The 12,251-nt window shown below is 37.5% G+C and overlaps 1 long non-coding RNA gene across 1 annotated transcript in view; it reads right to left on the reverse strand.

The window, feature by feature from the left end:
• Window positions 1–376: 376 nt before the first annotated feature.
• Window positions 377–12,251, reverse strand: part of LOC122794688 — a 137,404-nt gene continuing 125,529 nt past the window's right edge. The window contains exon 2 of the long non-coding RNA XR_006363676.1: window positions 377–665. This is a non-coding gene — a long non-coding RNA (uncharacterized LOC122794688). The remainder of the gene's footprint in view (window positions 666–12,251) is intronic.

Raw genomic sequence — 12,251 nt, forward strand, 5'->3', positions numbered from 1 at the left:
CATCAAATTGTGGAGGTAGGTCACTGCACAAAATGCTGGTACAGTAGGGAGGAGGATTTTTGCCCTTTCCCAGCTGTAGTGTGACCTTGGATTTGGGACATGTAATTAGCTAGGAATGTGGAGGCTAGACAGGGCTTCCTCCCTGCAAAAAATGCATCATAGATGTTTTAATTTTTAAACTGTCAGTGTTTAGGGCTCAATGATGTGAGTTTTAATGTTCTGTCTGCCCCATTCTCACACACACACACACACACACACACACACACACACACACACACACACACACACACACACACAGACACCAATCTATACATCTCTCTTTTTCTCTTATATTATATATATTTTGTAGCTGGTACAACATATTGCAGGCAGAGCATTACATTTATGATCTTTATTTACAGTGACAAATGAGGAAACAAAACTAAAGTTGACTTTTTAGCAAAACAAGTGTTACATTCCAGTCAGGTTTTCACCTCTAACAATATGCTGAATTGGTCTCTGGTAAGGTCTTAAGAGTATTTTCATTCGGATCTTCAGGTATCTTTCTCTGCATTCCTTGGTCATGCTCCATTTATTAAATCTTGCAGCTGACAGCCACTTAAAGACTTAAATTCTCCATCTGCAATTGGAGTTAAACATCTCTTCTATATAATATTACCTTTTCCCTGAAAGACAAAAAAACACATGCATCATTATTTAAATTATGCAAAGTTTAACTGATGAATCACTGAAGTCTTTCAGAGAAGTCTTTCAAGTTCATTTGAAAACTTGTAAACAGTGGAATATTTAATAGTCATGTGGTGACCTTCAAACCAAAAAATTACCAATCAAAGAAAACTGAGGAACTGTCCCCTGAACACAATGTAGATATTGAGGCATTACAGATTCTGTATTTCTTGATGTCATCTGAAGTGTTTTAAGCTTAACGAAAATTTTCAAGTGCTGTCATTATCAACAAAATGAATAGCAATTATAACACCCTTTTCTGCCAAACTCTGTAGAATTTGATATCTGATATAGTAAGAAGATTGCTGCTATTTTTAAAGGTTTGCTTTCTATATTTGCAGTGGCAAATGTGACGTTACACTTTAAGTTCAGTGCATTTTATTTTCAGTAACAAATAAGCAAACAACACCATAACTTCACTTCTTATCAAGGAAGCACAAATTGCTCTGTTTCCATCAGGTTTCTACCTCCAACAAAATGCTCAGACAGTCTGTAATAAAGTCAAGGTATGTCCTCATATGATTTTCAGGGAAGATTCCTCATACTCCTCTGTCATGCTTCCTTTAGCAAATCTTCCAACTGGAAACACCAAGACTGTTTACCTCTGGTAAAATTCTCCCTCTGCAATGTCAGGAAAACATCTCTTACAGAAAAATATTCCCCTCAATTGGGAGGCAAGATAAGTATATGTATCATTATTTAACAATCCTAATAAAGTTCTTCAAGTAACAGATGAATCATCAATAATTTCTAGAGTGAACTTATGAGGTCAGTCTAGAAGGTGGGAAAAAAACAGAACATTTACAATAAAGTCATGTGGTGATTTTTAAAAGTAAAATAGCACACTATCAAAGAAAATTGAAAAAAAAAACACACTCTATAATGAATGTAATCTAATTTCATAAGCATTACCCATTCGAAAGACTTAAACCTTGACTGTGAAATAAATAGGACCTGCTGGAGAGACAGGCATGTATTCTACAGTCTATTCCATCTCTGGAATAGGCTCCCCATCCATGTGAAGCAGAGTTCCTCCCTAACCCAATTCAAGTGTAACTTGGACAATTGGATAGGAAATGAGAAATTCATCCCTGGTTTGGCACCTGTGTCTCTAATGGACAGAGGCAACCTGTAAATGGTTCATCTCCTAGGCCGCTGCTTGTAAATGTTTCATCTCCCGAGTCCCTGCTTACACTTATCAAGGGTACCAGAACTTATCAGAGATTTGGGATGCATGGCTAGGCTTAAAAAAAACCTCATGGTATTTATCCTAGTAAACACCTTTGAACCTATGAATCTATTGCTTTTATATGCAACATTAAAAGCAATCATCACAGTTTCTGTTTCTGAACAGTGTTTGCATCAGACATCTTCATCACTGTCAGCATATTTCTGTGGTTGGGCATGTTATATAACTGTAATGGCCCCAACTAGATTTTCTGAACTCTGAACTTGACTATTTACATCTGGTATTGAACTCTGCATTCATTTATTTATAGGTACTCCTATAAGTTATCTTAATGTTTCATATACTGAGGAATCTACACTGTTTTCTCTTTTAATCATTAAAGTTTTAAAGTTAATGTATACAGAGGTACATTGCAGTGATTGTAGTGCACAGGGTCCTGGGTTCAAGACTTGGAAGTGATGACTTTTAAAGTTCACCCCGGAGATCACTCCAGTAGCTCTACTTGATAGAGGCACTGGGAATTGACGTCGAGTGGCATGATGACAGTGCACTTCTATGGGCTAGGCTTGTAAAGGCTCCAGGGCCATTAGCCTAGTACACACCTATGAACCTATGAACTGTGCACATCTAGAAGCACCCCTCCCCCATTAGAAGAAGCTCCGGACTCCTTACAAATTACTACTCTCCCAAACTTTTCCTTTCTGGGATGCTGGAAGTTTCTAGAGTAGGGTTGCGAACATCTGGAGCTTATTATTTTGTTTTCATGTCTATCAGGTTGGAGTTGTACAAACGTGTCAGTTTAAGAAATCCCTGAAGGCATACACATTTTTTATTTGACTTATAGCCATCTTTGGATTTTTTCTAATGTTGCTTATTAACTGTTTTAGCATCAGTGTGTTTCCTACTCACACTCTGCATTGTTTGCTCTGTTCTCTTTTATTTAGTTTTATTGTACAGCACTTAAATAAACTTGAGTTTGCTTTCTGGAATTTTCTCTGTTGAGCAAGTGAAAGTGATAGGAGTCATATGGAATGTCCAGTTTCAATTCTGTATTTGATTTTTGGCAATGATGTTTGACTACTGAACTACAGATGTTAGGTGAAAATTCAATAAAACCCACAGATATACACATTTATAAACAGAAAAGATAAATAGCTGACACTCCATAGTGAGAGAGAAGTTTTTGATGTATGTTTTTAAAGAACTTAAGAATGCAAAACTGTAAACAGTAATGTTGGTAACATATATACATGCCTTTTAATCACAATGTAATGTGCTTACATACACAGATTAACACATATTAGAGAAAACAGTGCTGCGTTCCATTAATTCACGTAATAGAGACTTTCATGGAAAAACATCTGACATTGCTTACTATGCTTGCATTATTGAGCAGTAAAATGTATTAGAGTTAATGCTACATTTATTTACTTATTTATTTAGTGAGTTAGTTACTTATCTCCTTTCCTACTAGGTATGGTGTACATTTATTTACTTATTTATTTAGTGAGTTAGTTAGTTACTTATCTCCTTTCCTACTAGGTATGGTGTACATGAAAGGGTGCTCTAAAGTGATAATTATAGTAACTATGGGACATTTGGGTAGAAAGCCACAAAAATCCCCCTCCTGTTTTAATGGCATAATGAGGAGCCCTAGAGAGTAATGGAGGAAGTAGCAGTGATGATTCTGAATCTGAGAGGAGTAGGGCTACCTGATGAGCCTTTGGAAAATGGTGGACAAGCCTGAACCAAGTTTAATTCCTGGTACTCCTTCATGGGCTAAGATAATTGAGAGGATGGCTATGGAACTGAAGATAGGTGTTTCATATATGGGCACCTTAGGTCAGAGAAGGGCACATCTGACTATATCCTCTTTGAAGCCTGATGAGACTGTGAATGAAAGAGTCAGATCCTCATGTTTGGAATCACCTGCTGAGTGTCCACAGGAAGTGATTTTGGTGTGATACCCCCACATTCCCATGTGAAAGTGACTGCACATGTAAGGAATAATGCTATTTCACTGCTGAGGTGGATTTTTTTCTAATTCCACTACAAAAATATTAATGCACCTGACATAGCAACTTTCTTCAAGTCTGTACTGGAACTTACAGGCATAAAAAAAAGCAACTGCATCCACTTATCCAAATTGTTTTCTTTACAAACCCCAGTGAATACCCAGTGAATAAATTAAGCTGTTGATCTCATTATTCAAAAGATATGTGAGTTACAGTGATACAGAGACAATCCCTGGGATTCATTAAGCATTGTGTAGGTGCCACACTAAGCCTACATGATGTAAGAAGGTTAGAGCAATGAGCAGCAGCGCTAATCAAATATGCATGCTGCTTATTGTGCCTGCAAATTCGCAAGCACCTTTTTTTTGTATCCAGCAATAGTGTTTTTGGTCATAATAACGTTCTTGCAAGCATGAGCACAGAATATAAACAAAATGGTTTGCATATAGGCAAAGCAAAGATACGCAAAGTGGGCTATACACATTAACAGCAAGTACAGTGAAAGAATCCAGAAGGAGAACTGAAATGAGGGGACTGTACACAAATAAGAACTATGGTACACTGCATAATTAATTAGTGTGGCTGCATAATTAATTAGCGTGGAATAGGAAATAAAGTGAAGTGCACTCATATACCACAGACAAATGTGATGAAGTGTCTAAGAAGCTTTTCTGACATAAATCCTGCAATACTGATGTATTAATGCCAATGACAACATGGCAGTTATGCACATAAATAAAAATAGACATGGTAAGAAAGGATAGGGATAGGAATATAAAGCTGCAGTGTTACAAAGTTGAGTGAAAATGTGATACACATATTAATTAAATGTTGAGTTGGGATAACAGCATAGATAGAAGAAATGTTATGAGATGAATACACAGACTGCAGTTATTGCAATATGATATATATATATATATATATATATATATATATATATATATATATATATATATATATATATATATATATATATATATATATATATATATATACAGAAAATTTATACATGCAAGCCAAAACCACTGCTGTGTTCTCAACCTCAGCTTATATACACAAGAAAAAAAGGGCCATATAGCTGTAATGTCAGGTACATCAGAAATAGACACTTTTTTGCAAAAAATGACAGCAGCACCACAAGAAAGGGGTTTACCACCTATGAGCATGTAACGCACGAGGAAGCATTGTTTAGTCATGTAAGTGTTAAATGGTTATCTAATAACACACAACATACATAACTGACAAATGACAACACGGATCGGATGACATGTCCTGAGTTCAATTCTTCCTTTGCTGTTTTGCAAACATCTCAGACATTATTACACTGGGCATACTCACATGGCAACACTAACATAACAGCAATTCAACAGGAGCAAAAGACTAGAAGTGTTGTAACAGAGGACCAGTCACAGTTTCTGATGGTCTGATGCCATACAATAAGAAATGTTTATGGACTGTTCTGTTAAGCTGCACAGTGTGATAACCATTGCAGCATTAAAGAAATGGCCATATGAAGATATGCATTACTGAGCATACTTATTTTGGGAATAGGTAATGTATGTGTGCAATGAATGACATAATAATGTCATGAAGAGCTCTCTTGAAAGGATCACAGTGCTTTCCTAAACTATCATAAAGTGTATGGATGACCTACCTTGTAGAACACAGCCTGAAAATGGTGGCCATGTATGTGTGCCATAAATATTGTCTGTGTGTAAGCCACTGTTGCCTGACAGACAGATGATACTAGATTCAAATACCCACCTATTATACAAGAGTCTCTCCAGACCCCTGTACTGACTACATGTGGCACATCAGATAACAATGGAGACTGTCACAAATAACTGAAGTGAGTGAGTGCATTAAGAAAGGAGTTACACATGTAATATAAACAAATGGATTTAGTCATAGTACAATCTCAATTATTCTTCGCCAAGGAAGCTGTTTCCATCTTGTAGTACACACATTGTCCCAGAACTGAACCACATTCTATCTGTGTAGGTATGCTATACACAGCAGTACCCAATGTACATGCCACAGGAGCAATCACAGCATTCTGTGCCCCAAATAACCATGTCACTGCCATGCAGTCACAACCTGTGATGATAAATGTATTTATTTATTTACTTATTAACATTTGATTACTGGGAAAGTACAACTGGATAGAAGGCCATTCAGCAGAGGCACAGGGAAAAAAGCTCCAAAATATATCACTGCCCAACATAAAAATGGATAACAATAAACAGGTACAATGGTGTTCTTGTAATGTCAGTACATTCATATAAGGTCGCCCTTCCAGGAATTGAACAGCAAGCTATATGAGTCTACCGACTAACAACATGTGGATTGATGACAAGCAGCACAGTGGAAGTCTTAGCGCAACTGTGACACTCTGCCTATGATAATTCATTGCATCAAGGATATGTGTGCCTGTAATTGCTGCACTGAGTCAATGACATACAGAATGTCATCTCATTCCCTTGTGCCAGAGGATAACACTTCCTTCATATTGTATGCAAGGAAAATGTAATCACATGTCACAATCGCTCAGAATAAAAGCATTGCTGTGTGGCACATTATCATAGCTTTTTGTTATAGGAATCAATATCTATACGTGTATATGGCAGATGTGTTAGCGACATGGACAGTCATAATAAGACCAGCGCAATGTAGTCTGAGCAGTAATGGCTAGCTTTGCAATAACCAACTAAGATCCCAATGTACCAATGGTACATGATCTGGGTACTCAGATTGATACCAATCTGAACTTTGACCACCACATATCCACAGTAGTAAGGCATCACATTTAGAACTAAGCATGTTACAATTCCATTATACTTTACCCTCATCAAGCCAATAATTAAGTACGATGTTCCCATTTGCATGTACCTTGTTAGACACCTGCAACAATTGGGAGAGACCACAGAAGATTCTCACTAAGAAATTACAGGGTACACAAAAAAGTCTTACACAGAAAGACTGAGGGACCTGTTAAGGGGTGACCAGTGCCTGGCTTACTGAGCAGTCTCTGACCCGGCACTGATGGAAATGCTACACATCCAAAAATTAAACTGCAGGATGGTCTTTTGTTCCAGGATCTTAAACTAGCCTCTGACTTGAACAGGTCTTGCCGAATAGATAGACACATCTCCCAGAAACTGTCACTTCTCTGGGACCATCTTCTAATTCACGAGAAACAGAGTGCCTCCCTGACCCTCTTCAAATGCAAACTAGATCAATGGGTGGGTGTCCACAAATGCACTCCTGTGGTGGTGCCCATGTTCCTCCTAGATAGGGGAAGTCTGTATTAATTCCCATAGACCCTTATGCCTGTGAGCTTCACTCACCTAACCACTGACAATTGGGGCAACTCGGGATGAATATGGCTAAGCTTGTAAAGGGCTCTAGAGCTTTTAGCCTAGTAACCTCCTGTGGACCTATGAACTTATGAACTAAAGATTAATGCCTGAATTAAAAGTAGCACATGACATATTCAGGTACAACTGAGACAGCATGCAGTTAAATGAATGACATCACTGTTTATTAGCTGGATGTTTATCCTAAAAAGTTGTAAAAGTGTGCAATAACACTGTACAGCTACACATCATATATGTATTTGCAGAACATTATACACAGTCATAATGAAAAGGTGGGGTGAGAAAGGTTGAAAGACATGCTCACAGCTGGCCTCAGATATCCTGCATAAGTATTTACACAATGTACAAAGTACAGTATTAATGTCACGCAGCACAGGAGAATTCACACTCCAACTGTCAGCTACAATAGTTGTGATAGCATTATGTCATCATTGTCTGGCCAAAATGTTATTTTCACTGGGAATGCTAGGATTTGCTACTGTAACAGTGCACCAGAGTAAATTCATCACATAAGTAGAAGTGTACATAAAGGTGACCAACAGTATATAACAGTAATCACATTCACACTATTTAAACAGTGATTGAACCAATCCACTTATGCCATCTCTATAGCACATTATGAGAAGCCAGTGCAGCATTGAAGATGGGATTACATCAGCAGTGCACCACCATGGAGATATCCCTGTTAAAATGACTGTTACATCCATCTCGGATTGTAAAAACCGATACTGCAAATGTGTGAAAACCAATCCTGAATTAATTTTCAGTCACCCACAGATGTGTAGAAGTTAAGCACTGCTGTATTTGAACCTCCTACCTATCTATTTACACATTCAGGAAAACAGTATAAGAAATGCAAGCACCACAAGAGAAGCCTGACATTTATATTGCAACAGTTCACTTTTGAAAGAATGCCCTTATCAGTGCATTGCACCAGGGATGAAGGCAGAGGATATAATGCTGTAATCATGTGCTCTTACTGGTGCCCTGCAATGCACCTATCATTTGAAAAATGGAAACGCCCTCCCCCCCACTTATCAAATGTTTACATCATTTTCCCTTTAAAATCATGACATAGATATTTTTTCAATCTCTGAGACTCTTATTCAATTTAAATTTTCTAAATATCCTTAATAGCCAAAACAAATAATGTAATTTGGCTGTCCAAAAAGGGTAGAATACTAATGCAGATTACAGAAAAAGCAGGGGAAGAACGGCAAAAATATAAAAAACCTCAATATCTTGAAAACGTCAGAATGCTTCGCAATTGCACTAAAAAGCAAATAAATGAAGTCAAACAATATACTATAATAACTTACAGAATAATGCTAAACACAACCCCAAAATATTTTTGGACATCCATTAAAGAAATCTTACATCTGGTCAGATATTCAACCCAAACCCCTCTCCTAATAACGCACCACTGGAAAATGCATTACAGTTTAACTCTTATTTTACAGATTGTATAGCATCTCTAACTAAAGATTCCTCAACATCTAATCCCAACCCTGCCCAACAGCCACATATCACCACATCCACTTTCATCTTTATCCCTGTGCCCACATCCTGTATAAAACTACTCTTAAACAAACTTAAACTGTACTCTTCTTCGGCTGATGACCTTCCAAGTGAGTACCTAAAAATATCAGCCAGTAGCATTGCCTATCCTGTCTTAATCCTTATAAATAGGTCAATCCAGGAATCCCATGTTTCATTTCTGTATAAAAATTCCCAAATTATCCCTCTGAACAAAGGAGTAAATTAAACAGACAAAAATAAATTTAGACCTATAGCAATCTTATCTCCCCTTCAAAAAAAACATTTGTAAAATGTATTCAAAACCAATTGCTAGACTATGTCCTGCAGGAAGACCTCCTATCCCCTACACAAGATGGCTTCCATCCTTCCCATAGTACTAGCACTGCCCTTCTAACCTATAGAGATGCTGCTAATAAAGCTAGAGATAATGGCAAGCTAGTCTCTTCTTTATATCAAGATTTGTCTAAAGCCTTCAACACGGTTTGTCTCAGCAAACTTCTACTTCAAAAGTCCTCACTAGGTCTCTCTCAGCCCACCCATCTGTGGTTCAAAAGCTACTTGTCCAATAGGTATCAGTCAGTAAAATGACACTGTGTACTCTCTCCTTATCTTCCAGTCACCACCTGTGTACCACAAGGCTCTATCCTTGGTCCCCTCCTCTTTAACATTTTCACTAACGCCTTCTATGCTTCCACATAACACACCACCCTAATGCAATATGCAAATGATTCCACTCTCACTTCCACATCTAACGTTATGATACACCTCCAAAATGGTAATCATTTGACAGCCACTGAAACATGGCTTCGTAACTCACAACTCATGCTCAACCCAAAAAAGACCAAACTACTACATTCCCCCCCAAATCCCTTTCTCATGAAAAAAAACTAAATTTAAAGTCCTCTATCTTGATAATACAATCATTGAAGTCACTTCTCATAGCAAACTATTAGGGGTGATAGTGCATGATAATCTTTCATTCAAACTGCATATACACAATTTCATAAGAAATTCATCATAAACTAAGGATGCTTTACAGAGCCAAAAAACTTTCTGACAGATGCAAACTAATCTACACTTGCCACTACCTGTCTCCTCCCCACTCTTCTTTATGGTGCTCCCATCCTTACTAACCTCCATGCTTCACAAAAATTAAAGTATAACAATGATATAACAAAGCTTCTAAATTTGCTGCAGATACCCCTTTCAGAACCCACCACGGTATAGCAATGAAAAACGTAAATTGGTTAGAACTGTCAGATCAACTAATATATATACAACTTTTTACCACATATAAAATTATCCAGCATCCATCTGCCTGTCTAGCACTAAAAAACCTTCTACACAACTATGTTCCCAGTCAGTCACTGTGACCAATGACCAAAATCTCCTGTCTGTTTACAAAACTAGCTAATCTGCTGGCCATTGTGTGTATTCATACAAAGTTGATAAGACCTGGAACTCTGTCTGTATCCATCACATCTATACCCTCCCTCCTATCTTTCAAAACCACTCTGAAAGACTTCCTAGCTAAAATTTGTCTCTATTCTTGCTCAAAACCAGGATAAACTATATCCCGAAATGCAAACAAGTAAATTTTAATATCATTTTTCAAGGCTTTACTGGAAAAGCTAACCCAGACTCTGCCACAACTTGCTGTGAGGGAAAGGTTAATTTGTTTTCGTTTTCTTATATTTTTTATTACTTTACTGCCTTCTTCTATTTTGTATATTGTGATTTGTTTTCTTTACAAAGCATTGTACTTGTATTCTGCTTTTAGCTGCATACTAAACTGGGAACGATATAACAGCTGTGTCTCATTTTTTAAGGCTTTACTGGAACATCTCACCCAGACTCTGTCACAACTAGCTGTGAGGGAAAGGTCAGTTTGTTTTTGTTTTCTTACATTTTTTTATTACTTTACTGCTTTCTTCTGTTTTGTATATTGTGATTTGTTTTCTTTACAAATTGTTTTATTTGTATTCTGCTTTTAACTGCATATTAAACTGGGAAAGAGACCACAGCTGTGTCTCTTGTGAGTCACACAGAAATTAATTTTTTCCCCACCTTCCCACCCTGGCATAGTTATCTTTTTAAACTAAACTGCCTTTCTAGTTGCTGCTCCTTATGTTAATTTGACAACATATCTCCTATACTCTCTCCTTTTCTTTCCCCTTTTTTGGCTGTTTTGAGTAAGAAGAAAGTTAGCATTTTGTGAAATCACTCCCCTTCAACTGTTTAAATTTATTGGCCATCCCACTGTATTCCATAGAGCCAGAATACAAAGTGCCCACCCCCTTCCAATCATACCTCTTAGCTGTCCAGATTTTCACAGAATGTCCAGATTTTTGCCTCATATTTTTGTTGTTTTCCTCATAAAAATCTGTGATTTTCTGGATTTTTGTGGCAAATCAGAGAGGACTGAAATAACTAAATAATGACTGCCATTTGACTTTCAGACTTCTTAGCCTTCAAAAATTCCATGGTGCTAAGAGGTTGAGAACTAGGCTTCCAATCTACCTTCTTCTTTTAAAATTAATTGCTTTCCACTTAGATAGCTAAATTTTAGTTACCCTCCACCTTTCATGTCTAGCTGTTTAGTGAATACTTCAGCTCTTATGCTGTTAACATATTTTTCCATCTTACCTTTAAAATCTGCAGTATCATCTCCAAGACTACCCATTATTGGAGATCTCACATTCTGCTTCTTAGTAGTCACCTCTGATTAGTGCTTCTACTTTGCTCCTGGTGAGAGAAGGAGTGCAGGCACGTTATTTCTTGGAGACCAGAAAGCCTAATAGCTACTTCATAGGTGCCAGCTTGGAATTTGTGTTTATATTTTGCTCCTGGTGAGAGAAGGAGCATAGTGCATTGATTCCTGACTGTTTCTGGTTAGGCAGTGAGTGCCTGTTTTTGAGTTCCTGATTGGTCTCATTGCTATTTAAGGCATCTACCAGGAAAAGACTACAACAAGCACACAGACCCTTGCATCATCTTTGACAAGACTGTGAATCACCAAACAGGCTATGACCTGCTTCTCATCTTGGAATTGGTGCTAATGTTTTCCTTCTGGTGATAAAAGAAGCAAAGGAGCATTGTATGCCATCACTGTGAAGCTGTGCTGAGACCAGCGCTAGTAGTAGCCAAGCAGTAACCATTCAAATGACTTCCTTCTTTTCATCATTCTTAACAAGCAAATTCTTACTTTTCAGAAGGTACTGCTTAATTTGTCCATAATTCATCAGGGTCTACTTATGTTTCCCCTCAAGTCTTTGGCAGTGCCCTCTATTGATGCAGACAGCTTGAGTGACATTTTTCAAGTAAAGGCACACTTGAAATTTCACCAATACCTAGTTTCACACAGGACAACTAGTTTGCAGTGACAAGCACTGTTCCCAGAGTTGC

The sequence above is a fragment of the Protopterus annectens genome, chromosome 2.part1 (genome assembly GCF_019279795.1).
Source record: "Protopterus annectens isolate FY-2018-M chromosome 2.part1, PAN1.0, whole genome shotgun sequence".
Lineage (NCBI taxonomy): Eukaryota > Metazoa > Chordata > Ceratodontiformes > Protopteridae > Protopterus > Protopterus annectens.